At 43.0% G+C, this 21,185-nt stretch overlaps 1 long non-coding RNA gene across 3 annotated transcripts in view; it reads left to right on the top strand.

Moving 5' to 3' along the window:
* The window catches only part of LOC131280347 (uncharacterized), a 42,136-nt gene extending 21,246 nt beyond the window's left edge, over nt 1-20,890 (top strand). For 2 of the 3 annotated variants that reach the window (XR_011650027.1, XR_009187830.1), the window contains exons 2-3: nt 15,835-16,031; nt 16,798-17,833. This is a non-coding gene — a long non-coding RNA (uncharacterized lncRNA). Of the gene's footprint in view, nt 1-7,034; nt 7,192-15,834; nt 16,032-16,797 lie in introns of those variants that run through there. The other variant, XR_009187831.2, reaches the window with a different exon arrangement.
* The last annotated feature ends 295 nt before the right edge of the window (nt 20,891-21,185 follow it).

Raw genomic sequence — 21,185 nt, 5'->3', positions numbered from 1 at the left:
CCAAAGAAGAAAATGGGACTGTGGAACCCTCTTTATTTTTCCATTTTTAAAACAATTTATTGAAGTATATCATTCCTACATGAATATACATAAACAATAAGTGTATAGTAAATTTGTGGACTTAAAAAACAAATATGTGTAACATGACACAGGACTCCCATAAGTCATGTATCACAAACACATTGCATTGTAATAAATTATGTAAGAGTGTGGTCTAAGTAAAATTATACTAAGTATAATTTAAGTATAATTATAGTAAGTATAATTTGGAAGATTTTCAGTGGTATAATATCTGAAGGAAGAGAAGATATTTGAAGAGGGTTGAACTAGTTTTGGGAAGAGATCCAAGTTGTGGTCACATATTTGAAAAATACTGCAATTTTAGTTTCCCAGCTACTAAGAAAATATCATTCAATGGAATGGCTTCAACAATGGAAACTTACTGGATCATGGATCTCAGGCTAGAAGTCAAAAATTGAGATGTTAGCAAGGTGATGCTCTCCCTTAAAGACTTTTGCCTTCTGAGGCAGGCTGCCAGGGACCCTTGGTCATTGGCTTATCTGTCACATGACAATGCAAAGCACATCACCTTCCCTTTTGTTTTCTGAGTTCAACTGACTTGCAGCTTCTGGCTGTTGGCCACGGCTACTTCTGTGTCCATTTTCCTTTGCTTTTAAGGAGTTCAGCTATTTTGGAATAAGTCCCACCCACATTCACTTTGTATTCCATTTGGGCATACCTTTATTAATACCATCTTCAAATATCTTAATTACAAAAGGGTCCACACCCATGGGACCAGGGGTTTGGACCTGAAGTTGCCATTTGTGGGGCACATGATTCAGTCCCCAATACCTTCCTTGAGAAGGAAATGTCCACCCCATATGGACAAGAATTCTATGGGAACCTGTGATAAGCAGAATTTTAGGATATCCCCAGGACTTCCCACCCTCTCGTGTCTAGTGTGTGCATAAGTCTAAGCTCTGTGGATGAGATGAACTTCACTCCCTTGAATATGCAGTAGATAAGGACAAGAACCAGAGACTCAAGGCTCCTGGAGGAATTGCTACAGCCCTATGCAGTCAGCTTGTAGCTTCATATCTGCTCCATAATGACATGCATAATGCAAGTGCTCTTTGGTAGAATGCAACCTGCTATAAAATCTGCCCATTCTGAACTTGTGGTAGTTTGATCAGTAGGACAGAGAATCTTGTGGAGGTATTTTCCTGGGATCCTATGACCATCAATACCTACCTGTGTTCTGAGATGGTTCAGCTAATCATGGAGATATGAAGAGATGCAAAGAGGACACTTGTGTCATTGCCAATGACTTTGCCTATCCTTTTGTAATTGCCAGTGGCTTTGCAGTTTTTGTCAGCCTTCATGATGAAGAGGCTGTGAAAGGGATATTGTAACACCGATTGCAAGCTGACTCCACCACAAAAGAGTTATACTCAAAAAGCCAGTGGCAGGGACCTTGAATGTTTCCTTTAACAGGTTTATTCTCTTACCAGAGCTGCCCCAGGCCCACCAATCCCCAATGCACAGCAGGTTGTTAGAGTGACCAACACCATGGCTTTCCTTGAAAACTGATGGAGCATTCTGACTTCAAGATCCACCTTCAGAGTCCTGAATACTAACAAATAAAAAATGTGAAACTTTTATTTTCAATTTACTGGGTGCATTATACACTTCAGCCTTCCTTTCTAAGTATGTGATGAAGTACATATATAACATGAAGTATATTATATATAATATATATATATATATATATTCCTTAAAAAGTATGCTGAATATTTTGAAACAATTCTCACTTTGTATTATTTAACCATTTGGATGGGCCACATTGGTGTTATGTGGTTAGTTTGTATTTCCTTTTGACTTAAAATATAGCTCTCCTGTTTAATGCAGAGCATTGGTGGTCAGCTGTGTTTTCCTTGCTCTTTTCCCAAAACACACATGTCAATCCCATCTATACCATTGATTGATAGTTGTAGTGATTCATTTAGAAGTTGAGGGCACCATCCCACAGAAGGAAATACACAATTGCTGGGTATTTGACTCATCCTCTTTGGAGAATATGCTCTCTATGTCTTCCCACCTCTTGAGAATTATTGATGTGAAATACTAAAACATAGCTGAGGAAACAGTGTTTTAGTCTGCTAAGCTACCACAATGCAACATACCAGAAATGGACTAGATCTTACAATGAAAATTTATTATCTTACAAGCTTAGAGATTTGAGACTGAGAAAAATGTCCAAATCAATGTGCCATCAGCTGAGAGAATATCCCTAAAGACCAGCTGCCAATGATCTTTGCTTCCTTTGTCACATAGCAAGGCAATGGTGGTATGTGTTGGGCTTTCCTTTTTCTCTGGTTTTAATTGCTTCAGCTTCTTGCTTCTGTCTTTCTCTCTTAGCTTCTTGGTCTTTCTCTTTATTTCTCTCAGTGTATTCACCCCATTTATAAAGGACTCCATTAAGAGGATTAAGAAACAGCCTGGGTCACACCTTACCTGAAGTAACCTAATCTAAAGGGCCCACCCTCTGTAAGTTCACACCCACAGGAATGGACAGCTTTAAGAACATGATTTTCTGGGGTACATGCAGTCTCAAATGACCACAAACAGTTTGTTAGCTTAGGCTTTTTTCTGATGCTGTGAATGCATTCTCTGTTGGCAATAGATGACTTGGATGTAAAAGAAAAAATTTTTTAAGATTTATTTTATTTATTTCTCTCCCCTTGCCCCCGACCCCAGGTGTCTGTTCTCTGTTTTCTGTGTCCATTTGCTGCGTGTTCTTCTTTATCTCCCCTTTTGTTGTTGTCAACGGCACAGGAATCTGTGTTTCTTATTTGTTGTTGTTGTGTTGTGTCATCTTGCTGCATCAGCTCTCCATGTCTGCGGCACCGTTCCTGGGCAGGCTGAACTTTCTTTTGCACTTGGCGGCTCTACTAATGGCATACACTCCTTGTGCATAGGGCTCCCCTATGCGGGGGACAACTCTGTGTGCAAGGCACTCCTTGAGGGCATAAACACTCTGCATGGGCCAGCATGCAGATGTCTAGGAGAAGTGTTAAGTTACTCCTTCCTTCAGCAGAAGGGAAAAGTAAGTGCAAAGGGCATGATATTGGAAAAGAAACTATTAGATCAGTGATATGCTTGTACAACTCTCCTGCCTCCTGTTGTTTGCTAATATTTATTCCTTAGTTTAAATTCTGCCTTTTAAAAAAATACTGAACAGCCAAACTCGCACTTTTTTGTATGACAGCCTTCAGAATATTTGAACTTGCTCATTTATCTTAAGTTTAAAACATTCCCTACTTCATCATTCTGCATGTGCTCAACAAATATGGTTTCTTTTTTTAAAGTTTTTTTGAAGATACATAGATCACACAAAATGTTACATTAAAAAATAGGTTCCCATATACCCCATTCCCCACAACCCCCACTCGTCCCACATTGACAACATCTTTCATTAATGTGGTGCACTCATTGCAGTTGATGAGTACATTTTGGAGCACTGCTACACAGCATGGATTATAGTTTATGTTGTAGTTTACACTCTCTCCCAGTCCATTCATTGGGTTTTGACAGGATATATAATTTCCTGCATCTGTCCCTGCAAAATCATCAAGGACAGCTCCAAGTCCCCAAAATGCCCCAGTATCACACCTCTTTTTCCCTCTCCCTGCCTTCAGCAACTCCCATGGCCAATGTCTCCACATCAATGATATAATTTCCATTGCTAGAGTCACAATAATTCTGTAGTAGAATATAGTAGAATACCTCTCTGTTATGAATTAAGCAAATCAAACTGTCTCAGAGAGTTAGAGACTGGAAGACAGGCTTACAGAAAATAGTTGGTGAGAGAAAGGTTGTGAGTTGACACCCACATGGGGGAAACCTATGATAAATTAGAGGTAAGTAATTGTGCATGAAGGGATACAACAGGGACATAGGGACACTACTGGGTCTGGCTTTGGATGCTTGAGGTGAGGATGGGTCAGATGGTCCAAGGAATTGGGGGGAGGGTTGGACGGAGCAGGAGAACAGAAGAGATTGTCACATAGTGGTTGAAACTGTAATCATGAGAAACCTCTTTAGAAAATATAATAAGGAAGGTTTACTGGTTTAAGGTGTTTGATGCATCTTCTGGCACAGGGTGCACCTGGGTCAGGCTTCTAGGGAGTGTGTAAGTGCTCATCATGTCATAGTGTGTTATATAAGTGAGTGTAGACCCATACAATGAGTGGGAAGGTGTTATGACCGCATACTGGGGAGACCTGATATTCTCCCACAGAGGGGAGGGGTCTCTCAAGAGCATAGGTGGCTCCCAGTGGGGGAGGACAGACCAGTGTGTCAAGCCCTCAGCATCCTTGCAAGTATCTACAAATCTTGTCCTTCAAGAAGTGAAGCTTGGGTGTCAGTGTGGACCCTGAGGGCAGGGGGAGTGAGGAATAGAGTAATTGGGAGAGGGGATCACTGGGGGACAAGGGAAGTGTTCTGCATGATCATGAAATGATGGATACAGGCCATGTTAGATATCACCAAAAATTTATAAAGGGTTTATAGCCTAAAATGTAAACCATAATGTAAACCATAATGGAACCATGGCTGGTGCCTATCTTTCAACATATGTAATTGGATTCTTAAAAAAAAAAAAAAAAAAAAAAAAAGGAGCACACTATTGATGTATGCAATAGTTTGGATGTAACTTAAGGGCTTTATCCTGAGTGAAAAAAAATTGAGTTCTATACCTGTATATTTACATACAACTCTGGAGTAAACAATTGCAAGTGTTGTTTACTATGAAATATAAACCCTGGGAAGGACAGTGATAGTGTACAGTGAGGTGGCTGTGGACAGTGGAATGTGTGTGTGTGAAGATGTGTGGTTGGGGTGTGTGTGAATTTGTAAACGTCAAGCAGACATGAGGGCAGCAAATTGGACATCACCTCCAAAGGCTTCCTCCGTTGCCGGCCATCTTGGGAGAATATTCAACACTTCAAGTCACAAACTCTGCCCTTCAGTATGTTCCCAAAGAAGAGATAGAAACCAGGAGAAGAATAACAATTCAGTGGAATGAAAGCCTAGTATGTGCCAACTCTTCTGGTGGGCTTTGGCACATGGTTGTCAGATGGTGGTCAATGAGGAAGTTCAGGCAGGATGACCCTTCAGGCAGTTCTCACTCTGCAGGCTCAGGGACACATTTTAGGGATTGGGCACGGAACAGTGTTTGGACAACACCAGGATCACCCACCTGCTGTCAACTGTTCAACAAAAACAAGGATGGGAGATGGAGCTGACACCCAGGTATGTGAAAACATGAGAGCAAAGCCAAAAAGCCCTGGACTAAATGTGATGATGAATTCTGTCCCTGACTGAGAAGAGAGACCACAGGAGAGTTGAACTAGTTTCTTACAAGCAGGATTCATTTACTAGTTCAAACATCCTGAGCTGAACTATGTTACATCCATTTTCCAATAAAGAACTTGGAGTGGAAAGGACTTGGTGACTTTCCCAAAGTCATACAGCAGTGAATGGTGGAGCAAGGGCTCTTTTGTTCCCTCAATATATTATCAATTAATGACCGATGTGGTCACTGATTTAAACACCAGGAAGAAGCAGTATGGGAACACATGATGAGGATGCTCTATCCAAGTGGAGCCTGCATGACATGGTGCTTAGGAATCTTTTAGACATTTGTTGCTTGGTGCCCAGCCCTTATCATACTGCCTCTGTGGCATACAGCCTATGAGTCCCACATCACTTTGGTGAGGTCCAGCTTGGAACAGAGAGAGGGCATCAGCTGGGGAAAGTATGGCCAAGTATAAAATTCCATTACAGAAAGGACAGTAGAGGGCAGACAGCCCCTGGATGCTGCTCTCTTTGGAAAAAGAAGTAGAGGTGAAGGAGAAATTGTGGACAGAATTGTGGGTAATATGTGAAGATGACAAGAGGAGAGGGTCCTGATATGTGACTGTTTCTATCCCAACCTCTTTGCCAGCAGCAAGCATGGGTGCCAGGAACCCTTGGCAAAAGGGCAGCCTTATCACCATTTTGCCTATGTGATGGAACACCACCCTGCAATGTAACACCAGCTGTGTGTGCTGAGCTGTCCCAGAGGACACACTCTGGGAGTCATGGATTGCCTGAAACCACAAAGTCAATGAGGGTAGGAATCAGAACTAGAACTTAGAGAAGGCAGCACTGGCCAAGAATAAGGGTGTGTGTCAGGGAATCTCAGAGTCCGTCAGGGCTGACAGGAGACTGGACCATGGACACCTCAATTTGAGAGGTTAATTAGAGATTGGAGGGTGACAAAAAAAACTTTCAGTACAGAGAGGTGTGCACCGTATCTCCTTGATCTCAGGGTTTTTTTCCTGATTGTATCCTCATAGGACACTTACCGCTTAATTCAGGTCCAGAACATGTCCACCCAGTGCTCAACTAAACTCTCCACACACCCCAGAATCAAATCCTAGCCACTAAATCCCACATCCCCAGACTGTCTAACTGCTCTAACCATGGGCCTGGGCAAGAGCCCAGGTAGGGGAGTGATTGAGTGCTTCAGCCCTTCTCCACCTTCCTCCCAGCTTAAATATACCCTGGACATGCAGGGCAGCCCAAGGCATGCTAAACAAATCAAACCATTTATTTTTCTGTTTCTTTTTTTACAATGAAGTTGGTTTGACTTTCATTGGAAAGATACAATTTTAGACATGACTGTAATTTTCTGTGTTCCATATAAAAATTTCAGTCATTATTTGGGGAGGAGAGGGAGCAGTGCTTGTGGAGCGATCCTTGGAAGAGCCAAAAGGTTCCTGATGTCAGTCCTCTTGGCCACGAAATGAATCTCTCCCCAGCCTCTTGGACAAGACTCATTCTTGCACCAAAATACACAAAGCGACTTCATATCCTCTGTCCCTATATCATATTACATACAAATACATTTTGAGGGACTTGTGAATCTTCTTTTACCCCACATTCTTTTTCTGTCCTTATTAGCATTAAGAAATAGGCCATCTCAGTAATCCTGAGTCTTAATGTGCTCTCTCCTCCATAGAGGTGGATATACACAGATTCATGCCCCTGGGAAGCAGACTTGGGGATGTCTACTCAAACCAACCACACAACACATGGCCTACATGTGCTGAGGACCATGGAAGCGCCAATGTCTACATCCTTTAGGTAAGGAAAGCACAAGAACGCTTGGGGAAGGTGTTGACTCACATATCGATTATAGAAAATTAGCTGATATTCCAGAAACCGAAAAGGTAGAAGAGCAACTTTCCATGAAGAAAGTATTAGGAGATACAGATAATATGCTGATGGCTGTCCACTGATGACCACCTACAATGGAGCCAGGGCTTGTGAGAAGGCATAAGGAAAGACCAATGGGGACTTGTCACTAAACAGGAAGACCATGAAATTTCTCTTTTCCCAGGAGCAGGCTCAAAGAATATAGACTGAAGCAGAGGGGAGAACTAGGTCAGTCACGTGTGGATCCACCGAGACTGCAGCCATCCGTATTCCTCCACCTTCAACATCTCACCATCCCTGAAACAGCAATGTTGGACATGTACAATAATGCAGAACTGAGAGCATTTTAAATAAAAACTAACTTTATATAAAATTTCTATAAAACTCCCAAAACTCCCACTCCTCCTCCCCTACCAAGGGTATCATAGTCATATTGGAAAGTCTTTGAAGGCCCTCATTGTCCTCCCCACAGTCTCTAGAAATGCCAAGGAATAACAGTAGGACCAGGAAGCAGCATGTAGAGTCATTTGGTTAAAGCAAGAGGAAATCTACTGTGGGAGTCCACAATGGAAGGTCTGTTATGTGGAGAGTTTGGCCCCCTGCTCCCTACTCTCCACATTGGGGCTTCTTCTTTCTAGGATCCAAAAGTTGGTCACACCTTCTTTTTTGTGAGTGAGAGGATTGGCTGGCACCCAGCACCAATATTTGCCTCTGAGAAGCCCCAATGTCAGCTATAAGGTGGGATTTTCTTCCAACAGAAGATGGACCTTCAACTAAAGCTGTGTCTGGAGACTTGGCATCAGGATGAGGAGTTTGATTGTGACCTCTTTTCAGAGATGATATAGACAGGGGTTCTCCACGTGCTCTCTTGATTCCAGAGGTGTGATGGCCTGAGTGAGTGAGGGGACTCTTGACAAGTCCCGATGGCAGCAGTTGATATGGCGGTTTCAAGAGGAATGCAAGGCTGGGAAGCGCCTCGTCCTCCTCTTCATTGGACCCATCTGCAGGCTTGGATTTGGTACTTATAGGAAAGGTTTCTTGCAGAGCCACCTCATCTCTGCTTCCGAATCTAAGGGAAGAGTGTCTTTGGTGTTGGTGATGATAAGACATTTGTTTCTTTATGATTTGTGGATCGTCTTGACTCCTTGGAGAGACAGCAATGTCTTTAGGGAGGTCCAGGCTGTTGTCTGCTCTGCCATCCCAATGTAGGGAATCAGTACTGAGTTGAATCCGCAAAAGTTGGCCATGATCAGCTTTACTCTCTGCACCATTGCTGGACTTGCATGTGGGAGGAACTATGTCCAATTCAGGTATATCATAATTTGGAGGTGCTTCCATACCCTCTACATCTTTCAAGGACAGCAAATGTGATAAACCCAAAATAAGAACAAGGCCTAGAGCAACTTTGTGCCTGGGAATTTCCTTCTGTCAGCCTTCATGTTACTCAAATGTGGCCAGTCTCGAAGCCAAACTTAGCATGTAAATGCAATGCCTTCCCCCCAGCGTGGGACATGACACCCGGGGATGAGCCTCCCTGGCAACGAGGGACCACTATCAACTACCAACTGATGATGCAACTGGAAAATGACCTTATACGGAAGGTTCAATGCGGATCAGCAGAATATCCATGTCTACATAAAATACCATGACTTTAAAATGCTGTTTGACCTAAAGTAAGGGGGAAATGGAAAGGAGAAATGAGTTTATATGGCTACGAGTTTCTAAAAAAGAGTCTGGAGGCTGGCAGAAGGTTTGCCCTCATGCACAACTGAGCAGAGTCAGAGAGACAGATAAAGCAGATACAACCCCCAGATATTGGTTCCTTTGAGGGCTAAAGAGACCCATGGGAGTTATGGTCATGGCCGATGGGGTTAACTACCAGGGCAGATGGCCCCTCTTTGGAAATGGTGTTTATGTGTGATGAATCTGGACTCAGATGGGATCTCCCTTCATAAGACTTTCATGCTAATGTGCTGGAGGTGCAGTTAATGTTGGGGTTTAAGATATATTTAGGGGATTTGAATCTCTGCACTGACAATGTGATAGCCAGATCCTGAGCCTCAACAGACTCCAGCACCTACAATCTGATTTATTGGACTTACCACACTCAGCTAAGATGGAGGTGAAGAAGGACAACCACCACACCATGGAGCCTAGAGTGATTACAACTGAAAATGGGAGGATTGCATCCAGCATCCAGGTGGAATCTGAGCCTCCTCTTGACATAAAGGTGCAATGGACACAACCAATCCAGTGTCCACATAGAAGAGGTGGCATTGGATTGGGAAAAGTGGACATAATGGACAAAGGGTATGGGGAAAGGCAGGAAGAGATGAGAGGTGGAGGCGTCTTCGGGACATGGAGCTGCCCTGGATGGTGCTTCAGAGGTAATCACCGGACATTGTAAATCCTCACAGGGCCTACTTGATGGAATAGAGGAGAGTATGGGCCATGATGTGAACCAATGTATATGAGGTGCAGAGGTGCCCAAAGATGTACTTACCAAATCCAATGGATGTGTCATGATGATGGGAACGAGTGTTGTTGGGGGGGGAGAGGGGGGGTGGGGGGGTGGGGTTGAATGGGACCTCACATATATATTTTTAATGTAATATTATTACAAAGTCAATAAAAAATAAATTTAAAAAAAAAAAAAAAAAGGACAGCAAATGCTTCTCAACCAGCTGTTGTCAAGGAAATAGACAATTAATGACTGCAGATGTTTCTCACATGAGGTGGCTGAGCGGTGGTGAAGATGACTGCTCTCAAGCAGAAGGCAGGTAGGTTTTGTATACATATATTATAGCTTATCCTGCCCATCTTCCTATGCATTGTTCCCAAACTTTCAGTCCTAACCACACCCAGCCTGTACCTCTCCATAATTTCCTCCCTACTGGTTGTCCATTTGCCCCCACACCTTCCGCTATTTTTCTCCAGAAGCCATGCCACCCAAGAAAAGTAGGTTAGACAAGGTCATGTGGATTACATGTTGTGAGGCCCTCCCACCCTTGGTTTACCTGGGTGGATGTGAGTCCTTCCTCTTGCTGCAGCTCCTCTGTTAGGGACAAGAAGTCTACATGTGCTCCTGGGGAAAGGAACTCTGCTAGGAATCAAGGGTGAATGACAGCTTCCACCTGGGAACAGTAATAAAAGGGGATTGAGCACACTTGAGAAGGAGCCACCTGTCGGTTTTGGAAGCAGGAGGGAAAGCATTGACACTGCATCTCAATCTGCAATCTGTGGATGTTTGGGATCATGACACATAGAGACAATCACACATGCACACACACACAAAGACTCAAAAACACATACATGTACCCACTGCACACTGCTCAGGAGATAAGGAATAGACCCAAGTTTCAATGGACTGGGAAAGAAGCACAGACCTGAACATGCTGACAGTGGTAAAAGTAAGGACTCTGCTAGAAACCTCACCTAAAATCCACCCACCTTGGTGATGAAGTCATCGCACACAGCGATGGATGTAGTTGAGGAGATCCGGGTCTGCATAGATTCTATCACATTCCTGCTGTCCATGTTCTTCCTCTTCCCATTCTCTATCTTCCCCCTCAGAGGCTGAGTGCAAAGGCCCTACCAGCCCATCCATGAGGTCAATGTACTCTTTTACGGCTTTGGGTGGGATCTCCTTGGGGGCCTTTGTCTTCAGAGCCCGCTGCTGTCTGCGTTCCCTCTAGCTGGAAACCTTGGCTTTGGGCCCTGACTTTTTTGGATTGGACACTAAATTTAGGGACAGAGGTCAAGAAATAAAAGTGGAATGAATCTCCAGCTTTTACTTTCCAACCATATATCAGTTAGAGTACTATTTGAGGGATAGAAAATGCTTCCACTTGGTTCAGGCTAATCTGAAACTACATGAATATTCATAGGATAAAATTTAAAAGATGAATGATCTTAGAGAAAGTTTCTCTTCAAGAAAAAGAGGAACTTGTGATATTCAAAGCTATCCCTTCATCCATCCCCTCATCATCAGGATTATTATATAAATATGTCCCTTTTGACAGTGAAGATGGGAGTGCAGTTATGACAGCTGACAAAATTGACCTAGCCCATGACAAAGGGTAACTGAGGAACTCAATGGGTTTCTCCTTTGGAAATACAGAAGGCAAATCTTGAAAGGAATGTAGCTCATGAGTCCTATTGCCTTCTCTCAGTCCCCTTTGCACCTAGTCTTCTGTTGGAATGTGATGAGCCATACCTGGCTTCTGGCCTTCCATAGTGCCTGGGGGCACCTGTGGATGAAGATTTGGAGGGGCTGGAGGTGGAGGGCACTGGAAACCATTCCTCTCCTCCAACATCTGAATCTGTCTCTCTTCCTCAATTTCAAACTCCTTGAACCTAGCATGGGAGGAAGGCACAGGCAATGTTGACAAGATGGCCTGGCCCACTGTGATGCCTACAAAAAGAGATCAGCACCAACAATAGGAGAAACTAAGTGTCTTGGGAGGGTCTTGGATAAGTGCTTTTCCAAGAGGGAGTTTACTCCTTGCAGTACAACCACAGCTTGGGGGTACTTCATGAGGTCCCCACATCATCCATTCACCTACAGCAAAATGCATCATCACTTAAGGGGAATATTTAAAAAAATGAATCAATTTGGTACTTGGCAGATTTTCAAAATTGGGTCTACAAGTTGTAATTGCTTGACTATACACTCTTTTAACTAGGATTGAGTGGGCTTCAACAATCTTGATATAGGTTCTTGAGTTAAATTTGTCAGTGTGGTACATGACAGGATCACAAAGGTGGCCATCCAAGTCAAGGATATCATAGCAAAAACTATCCAATGAGCTGACAGTAATCACATGCTGGGATCTGGGATGTTAATATTATAAATAAAGGAGGGATCAGTGCCCAGGTCTAAGAATCCTAGATCCTTGGAGCAGTAAACTGAATGAAGACATGAGGTGAAGAAATGCTTGGAAAGAAAGTAGAAGAAACATTATGGAGGGGATTCAATTTCCAATGCTGTCCTTTTTATTTTATTTTATTTTTTCATTGCTTTGTGTTTTTGTCAAGAGTTTAACATGCAGTTGAACAAATTGTTCACAGGATATCTGAGATCCTGGCTTCCCCTAACCAATCTCATCCAACTCTAACTCATCTGGAATGACAGGGAACCATTTGGACATTATCTCATGAGGAGAGGTGGGCCCAAGGTTCTATGCCAATAGGCTCCAGCTGCCCAGACACCCAGACCGGCAGAAACATGCCTTGTAAAGCATGTCACCCCTGCAAAGTACCTACAACCTAGAGGCTTAATGCCATCAGGATCTGTAGGAATTACCCTCAACCCCATCCCAAGACCATCAATTTCATGACATCTGCAGACCCAGTGTCAGAGAAGGGTTGGACATCCTATGAAAGAAAGGTGAAAAACTGTCCAGTACTAAAGGTGAAAGTGACTACACAGAGGAGTTGGTCCTTCCATATCCAGGGAATAGTGACCTAGTTGACACTCCCTCTCTAAGTATCCCTTCTATTGACCAGCAACAAAGCAAGACTCCTGCCTGGCTTCATACTCCCCAGTCACATGCAGGCACAAAACCTTGCAAATTAACAAGGATCCTTGGACTCACTTTGCTGCCATCTTGTAGTAGATAATCCAATCAAAGTTGCTTGTGTGCCGCCACTCCTGCACGGCCCTCTGCAGTCCCTCGTCCAGGGTCATGGTAGGCTTCTGATGGGCCAGTGATCAAAGCACTGGGCTAAAAATCCCCATGTCAGTAATATTCTACATGCATCTTCTCCTACCTCTTCCTGATATTACCCAGCCAACATCACCTGAACCCCATCCTGTCTATCCACCATCTGCCCCTTCATGATCTCCTTTCTATGTGTACCCTGTGATTTTAAGTGCATCTGCCTTGTATGATCCCTGACTGAATAGTGAATATCAATACAAGGATTCATTTCTTTTTTTTTTTTTTTTTTTTTTTTTTTTTAATTTTTTTATTTTTTATTGACTTTGTAATAATATTACATTAAAAATATATATGTGAGGTCCCATTCAACCCCACCCCCCCACCCCCCCTCTCCCCCCCCCCCCAACAACACTCGTTCCCATCATCATGACACATCCATTGGATTTGGTAAGTACATCTTTGGGCACCTCTGCACCTCATATACATTGGTTCACATCATGGCCCATACTCTCCTCTATTCCATCATGTAGGCCCTGTGAGGATTTACAATGTCCGGTGATTACCTCTGAAGCACCATCCAGGGCAGCACAAGGATTCATTTCTGAAAGTCCAGCTCAATGAAATGATTGTTTTGGAATCTCTGACTTCCCTTTGTATCTTCAATGGCACTGTGTAGTGGATGAACTGGGAGAGCACTTTACAAGGAGATTCTGGGCCTATTCCCAGGGCTCAAAAGCTAAGTAAACAACTTCCCAGATGACTATTAGGTGATTAGTGCTTTGGAAAACAGAGCATCAGAATATGAAGAGGCGTTAATATGCAAAGCCAAGGGTTGTTAAAGCCCATGTCCATGGACAGCCATGGGCTGCCTCAAGATACAGAAGATCATGCTGCTGACTGCATTGGAAAGTTTGCTCCAAGAGTGTTCAAGAATGTGGGAGAATCATTAAGACTCTTAAGCTGGAAATTTGGGGGACTTCCTTGAATTCTTTCCTGGGGCAGGAGATATTTTTGGGAGGTCAAAAATTGAAAAGCATTGTGTAAATAAAAATTAAGTGTCTTGTTTTTAATATAGGCTCTATTGCGGTTGACACATAATTTTACTGGGGGCAGTGCAGAGCAGAGACAGCAGTTCAGGGTGTGAAAAGAGGAAAATATTATCATCACGGTTTGTGTCTCACAGTCACAACAGCCCATGGTCTTGGGTCTCATTGCTAATCATTCATTCACACTCTTTAGTTAGGATAAATTTGCCTTTTGTGAGCTCTTTTGCTCTTCTTGTCCTTTCAAAATCTTAAAATGATAATATAAAAATTTAAAAAAGAATTACAATAAAAAGGAAAAAATTAGTTATCATGTAATGTAGGAAAGCATGAGAAATTGTGTCTATGAAGTACTTTGTTTATTAGCTCATGTAAGCGTCTCAGCAATACTCTGAAATAAATGGAATAAACCCTTACAGGTAAGGTTACCAAGTGAGGTAACCTCTCCAGGATTACAAATCAAGTTGGAGCCAAGTACTTCACAACTCTACAGTTTTTACCACCTCCCAGTTCTAACTGGAGTTCTCCAGAACAATGTGTATGGGGGTAAAACTAGAGTTATTTGCCTGATCTCTGTGGATTTTGCTTTCTTGGGACAACACATGCTCAAATTTTGTGCTGGAAGGTAGAGTGCAAGGGGAAGAGTGTGGTTTTTGTAGTCACACCTCAATTCAAATCATGGCTCCTCACTCAATGACAGGACACCTCTCGGATTATTAGTTTTTATATAAATGGTTAATAGGATAATGATACCAAAGTAGAGAATGGCTGGACCCCCAGTAGAGGGAGGTATCAATTGAGATAAGACACCTGAAACTCAGTCATAAGCCAAAAATAGATCTTCTGTCCTCATGACCTACTGTCAAGAAATTCTGGAGACATTAACCTGGGGTATCCATCCCCTAGTCCTCTGTATCTGAATGGTGCAGAACGGTCAAATGTGTCTCCAAGAGGAAGCCACTCACAGGAGAAGCAGGAAAGAGCTTCAGCATCAGGGCTTGGGCGATGTGCCTCTGGGCCAGGGACTTGAAGCACTGCCAACATCAGAAGTTCTGGACACTCTTGAGCTTACAGGAGTCATCCTTGGACTGGGTGGAGGGAGGACCTCTGTCCATGGAGGCCCCCTGTGGCCTGAAGAAAGCATTCCCTGGAGGAATACTGGGGGCCAACTGGGCAGGTGGTGGTGGAGCCTGAGGAGGAAGGCCTGGGATCCAGCCTTCCTCAGCAGACTGGGTGCACCCCATGGCTGAGGCTGGGATCAAGGGCTCCAGAGCAGAGGCCCTCAAGATCCCAGGAGGGGTAAGCTGAGCACCCCCACAGAGGATCCTTGGGTCACTTGAAATGTGGGGCATCTGAGGAAGGATAAAGGGCTGAGTAGGAGGGGGCTCTGCTGGTCCCCCTAGTTTTCTGATTTGAACAATGATCTTCTCACCTCCAGTCCCAGTGGGGACAAGGCCCCCCTTTCCTGTCACCAACTGTGGTCTGGGGAAAGCAGGCAGCAGCAGAGAGCTGCCAGGAAGGAAAGATGGGGGTAGGTGCTGCCCCCAGGGAGGTGGGGGTGGTGGGCCAGGAATGGGTGAAGGGATTGGCAGGGCAGTGCCAGGATACAGGGAGACTCCAGAGTTCATGGTCTTGTCTGGTCCCAGCAATGGAGATACTGTAGAGATAAGGAAATGGGTGAATTTAGAGGTCACAAAGGCAACACTCTTGAGGCTCTCAGGAGCTGTCCTTTACTCATTAGGAAATTGAGAGCTGGAAAAAGTGCTTATTAAAAATTTCTTCACCTACACAGCTCTGGATCTACCCAGGCATAACTAACATAGTTTTCTCTTAATCCAATCTTAATAGTTACTCTTTCTTCTTAGCTCCCAAGAGGACATCAACCAGACCTTCCCAGTTCTGGTTACAGGAACAAGAAGAATGAAATATCAACTGAAGGCAAAACCAGAGAATAGCATCAAAAGCACCAATATCTGAATCTAAACTGTCACTGATAAATCACTAAAACTGAGTGATTATGAGTTTAACGTGTTTGAGATGACACAGGACTGGAAAATTGCAGGTACCCTCCTCACAAGACCCCTGGAAGGTCTAAAGTCATCACTTGTTTCTTGTTTTTGACTTGCTTTTCTTTTCATCTCTCCCCTAGTTTTTTCCCTATACAAATTCTCACTTTGAACTGGTTTTGGGAAGATTCTCCCAGTTCCTTGCTTGTGCATTTGCAATAAATCACTTTCTCACTGACAGACGTGTTTCTCCTTTGTGGTGCTGGAACAGGCATGCCGTTCTGTTGGAATGGCCATGCATACGTCAAGAGAATCAGAGCTATGAATTTCAAAACGTGAGCAGGGACATAGGTGGAGGAAATTCAGAATAGCTCCTGTCCCTCTAGTGATTTTAGGTTCTAGAACTCCAGATCAGGGTTTTCCCATAAGAGAACTTGCTCCCATTCAGTGAGGCTCCCAGACCTCTGAGTGCTAAGGAGAAGGAAGCACGTGCTGTCAGGACAGCCCCTCTCTGAGGAAATCGCTACCAGAAATTCAGCCAGACTCAATATTTGGTGAAGGCATTCAGTCAGCCTCTTGACCAAAGAGCTGGTGTCAAGGAATTCTTTGGAAAAAATACCCCTCAGCATGCTTAAGAGCAGATAAGGGATGTTCTTTTGGGTAAGTTCTAGGCAGCACAAGGGAGTTATGAAGGTGGAAAATTCTTAAGATTATGTTCTGCATCGTCTCTTCAGACTGTTACCAATACTACTATTACTTCTAGTACTATTAGTGATAGAGTAACATATACCTAATTGTATCTCTTCTCCTTCCCCTTTTCAGAAAGAAACCACCTGTCATTGAGGGTTTTACTGAAAACAAATAGCAGTCACTATCTATTCCATGACCATGAAGTATTCATGGACTATGAGCAACATCTTCACCTCAACTTTAAAATGAAGAGCTGAGGGTTCACCATGAGGAATTAGAGAAGATGAATTGGTTGAACACCTGAGTTTACACAGTTAAAGAAAAAGTCATAAAATCCAGGTAAACCCAATCTCTGAAACTAGCTGAAGTTACCACAAGTGCCCTGGAAACATAGAATGAAAGAAAACATTCACCAGGAGTGAAAGCAAAAGGCCTCTGGGCTGGTAGGAGCTTAGAGGCTCTGGGCTGGGACAGTTAGAGTAACTTCCAGGCTGCCTCACAGACAGGATATTTCTCTGCTGACTTCACCACAATAAACTCTACCGAAAAGTTTTTTTACGTTAGACCATTGATTCTAACTGTCCCCATAGGATCTCATTTACTCCAGGTCATATTCTTCCAGTAAAATCATAAGTTCCCAGGTGCCTGAAGTAATGACAAAGGGTGGAGACAAGCCTCTCTACACTAACACACAATGTAAACCTGCTAACATTTAATACACTTGTTATGTGGCTTTTTTCTAGAGAGAAACTCTTTCTGCATCCAAACTTTCTCATACCTATTGTAGCCCTCTCACATATCTAAGGAGACCCCTTCCTCAACTCTAAGTCTTGGCTTTCCAACCTACCCCACCAATTTCCAGGTGAGAGGTTCTTGGTGGAGCCCAGTGATTTCTCCTTCCTCGAGATTCATCTCAAGTCTTGTTCCAAGAAGATGGGCCAAATTTGAATTTCTATGGATTTGAAGGATATCAGGGACCCTGATAACACACCACCTTATCCTAAGTGCTTACCTTTTGAAGTCACCTCGGTACACTTGGACACTGACCACCACTATCTGACAACCTCTAGCAAAGATTCAATTCTACGCCCTTAGAGTGAACTGCTGTCAACAGATTCTCAGGAATCCACGGAAAGGGTAGAGAAGTTTGAATCTCAACAGGACTAGAACGGAGCACTCAAACATTCTACAGGGGGGAGAGGCAGAGGGCAGGTGGGCTTGAAGTGGGGGAGGGTAGAACTTCATCCAGGACTCTGACAGGGGAAATTGCAGGTGGTCCCTTCAAAGTATAATAGGACAGCACAATTATTATGGACTTTGTTAGAGGAATTTATTGGTTTGTGGTAAAATTCAAGTAAAAAGAAGAGGTTGATTTTATTTTAAAGAGCAGAACCAATTATATTATTTCCATAAGAAACACACTTTACATTTTAAACACAGGTTATCAAGTAAAGATCTAAAAGCAGAAATTTGGAATGACTGTTAACAATAGAAAAATCATATTTTGAAGCAAAGAAAATTACAAGGGATAAAGAGCAATATTTCAATATAAAAAAGTTCAATTCATCAAGACTATATATTGTTTAATTCAAACCACGAAAAACTGTTGCTACTAATGAATGGAAAAACAGAAAAATCAACAATTTTATTTGGCTATTTCAAAACCCACCCTAAAAAATAATAGAATGTAAGCAGAAAGTCATAAAAAAATAGAGAAGACTCAACCTATCTAATCAACAGCATAACCAAAAGGCATTTATAAAACACTCTACCAAAGAACTGCAGAATAAAATGCCTGCATGTGTGTATGAAATATTTGAAGAGAGTATATTCTGAGTCATAAGACAAATTTCAAAAATTATAAATGATTGAAATCATGCAAAATATATTATTTTAACCTAGAGAAATTAAGAAGAAAACTATATGGACCTACTTCAGAGTGGCAGGAAGCTCAGATCATAGACAGTGGTTTCATTTCATTCTTGTACTTCTTGATATCTTGTATACCAGTAGTATGTAGCAGCAGGGTCACTTTAGAACAACTAAAATGGGCAGCACTCCCTCAGTTATCATGTGAAACTCTACCCACTATGTCAATACCCAACAAACATCCAAACATATGTTTATAACTTATATGCATGCCCTGGAAAACTCCCTCCCACCCATGCATCCTCCTTAAATGGCATCCTACATCAGTGCTCCTCCTCTGCCATAGTTGAACCCCTCTGTGATTCAAAACTTTTTTTTACTTTTTGCCTTTCATCACTGTATTAGGTGTTGCCCTGTATGTACAGTGGTAAGGCAATCTTTTCAATTTATTCCTGTGTCTGCATTCTTTTTTAAAATGATGTTTTCAAAAAATTTTTAGATCACAGTAAAGTCACATTTAGAATATATAGGACTCCCATATACACAACATCAAACTCTTTTTCTCCTCCCCTAGCACTGTTCTTTTTACACATGGATGTCACATTTGCTGCAACTGATGTACAAATATTGATACATAGCTGCTAACCATGGCTTCATTATGGTTTACATTTTAAACTATACATTTTTATAAATTTTTGGTGAAATTTAACATGGCCTGTATCCATCATTGCAGGATCATGCAAAATACTTCCATTGCCACCAGTTAACCCCTCTTCCATCCATTCTATTCCTCTCTCCCTTTCCACTGGGGACCACAGTGACAACCAAGCTTCACTGCCTGAAAGACAAGATTCATAGATACTTGCACCAATGCTGACAGCTTGACACACTAGTCTGTCCTCCCCAATTGGAAGCCACCCATGCTCTCAAGAGATACCCTCCCCTCTGTTTGAGAATGTCAGGCCTACCCAGGATGGGGGTGTAACACCTTCCCACTCATTGTGCTGGTCTCCACCCACTGATATAACACAGTATGGCAAAATAAGCACTCACATACTCCCTAGAAGCCTGCCCCAGGTGAACCCTGTGCCAGTTGCCCCATCAAGCATATAAAAAGAAATCCTGTATCTTGAAAATAAAGACAACCCATTTTAAAAATGGGCAAGAGAACTCTCACAGCCAAACTCAGCATGTAGATGCGATGCATTCCCCCCAGCATGGGACATGACACCCGGGGATGAGCCTCCCTGGCACTGAGGGATCACTACCACATACCAGCTGAAGAAGCAACTATAAAATGACCTTGAATTAAAGATTCAATGCGGAACAGCAGAATATACCTGTCTACATATAATAACATGACTTCGGGAAGCTGTTTGACCTAATGTAAGGGGGAAATGGAAAGGAGAAATGAGATTATAAGGCTGTGAGTCTCTAAAAAAGAGTCTGGAGGTTGTCAGAAGGAATACCCCTATGTACAACTGAACAGAGTCTAAGAGACAGATAAGGTAGATACAACCCCAGGTATTGGTTATTTTGAGGGATAAAGAGACCCACGGGTTCTATGGTCATGGCAGAAGGGGTTCACTGCCTTGACAGATAGCCCTTCTTTGGACCTGGTGTTTCTGCATGATGGAATTGGACTCAGAGGCGATCTCTTTTCACAAGACTTGCATGCTACTTTATTGGAATTGTAGTCGGTGCTGGGTTTAAGATATATGTAGGGGATTTGAATCTCTGGACTGATAATATGACACCCAGGCCCAGAGCCTCAACAGACTTCAGCTCCTATACTTTGATTTATTGGACTTACTCCACTCAGCTAACATGGAGTTGAAGAAGGTCAACCACCACAACATGGAGCCTAGAGTGTCTACAACTGGAAGCGGGAGGAGTGCATCCAGTACCCATATGGAATCTAAGCCCTCACTTGACATAGATGTGCAATGGACACAACCAATCCAATGTCCACAGAGAAAATGTGGAATGGGTGTGGGAATGGTAGCCATGGGGGCTGCTGGGTGTGGGGAACGGGAGGAAGAGATGAGATGTGGAGGCGTTTTCGGGACGTGGAGTTGTCCTGGATAGTGCTTCACGGACAATTATGGGACATTATAGATCCCCCCAGGGCCCACTGGATGGAACGTGAGAGAGTCTGGGCTATGATGTGGACCATTGACTATGGGGTGCAGTGATGCTCAGAGATGAACTTACCAGGTGCAATGGATGTGTCATGATGATGGGAGAGAGTGTTGCTGTGGGGGGAGTGGGGGGCGGGGGCGGTGGGGTTGAATGGGACCTCATATTTTTCATAATGTAATTTAAAAAAATAAATAAATAATTAAAAAGAAAAAAGAAAAAAAAATGGGCAAGAGATTTGAACAGACACTTCTCCAAAGAAGAAATACAAATGGCTAAAAAGCAAATGAAAAGGTGCTCAACATCACTAGCTGTTAGGGAAATGCAAATCAAAAGTACAATGAGATACCATCTTGCACTCATTAGACCGGCAGCTGTTAAAAAACAGAAGACTATAAGTGCTGTAGAGGATGTGGAGGAATGGAAACCCTCATCCACTGCTGGTAGGAATGTAGAAGGATCCAGCCATTCTGGAGGACAGTTTGGTAGTTACTCAAAAAACCAGCTATAGA

The sequence above is a fragment of the Dasypus novemcinctus genome, chromosome 11, assembly GCF_030445035.2.
Source record: "Dasypus novemcinctus isolate mDasNov1 chromosome 11, mDasNov1.1.hap2, whole genome shotgun sequence".
NCBI classification, from domain to species: Eukaryota; Metazoa; Chordata; class Mammalia; order Cingulata; family Dasypodidae; genus Dasypus; species Dasypus novemcinctus.
Note: the sequence above shows the minus strand (reverse complement) of the source record. Positions and strands in the feature narration are given on the sequence as shown.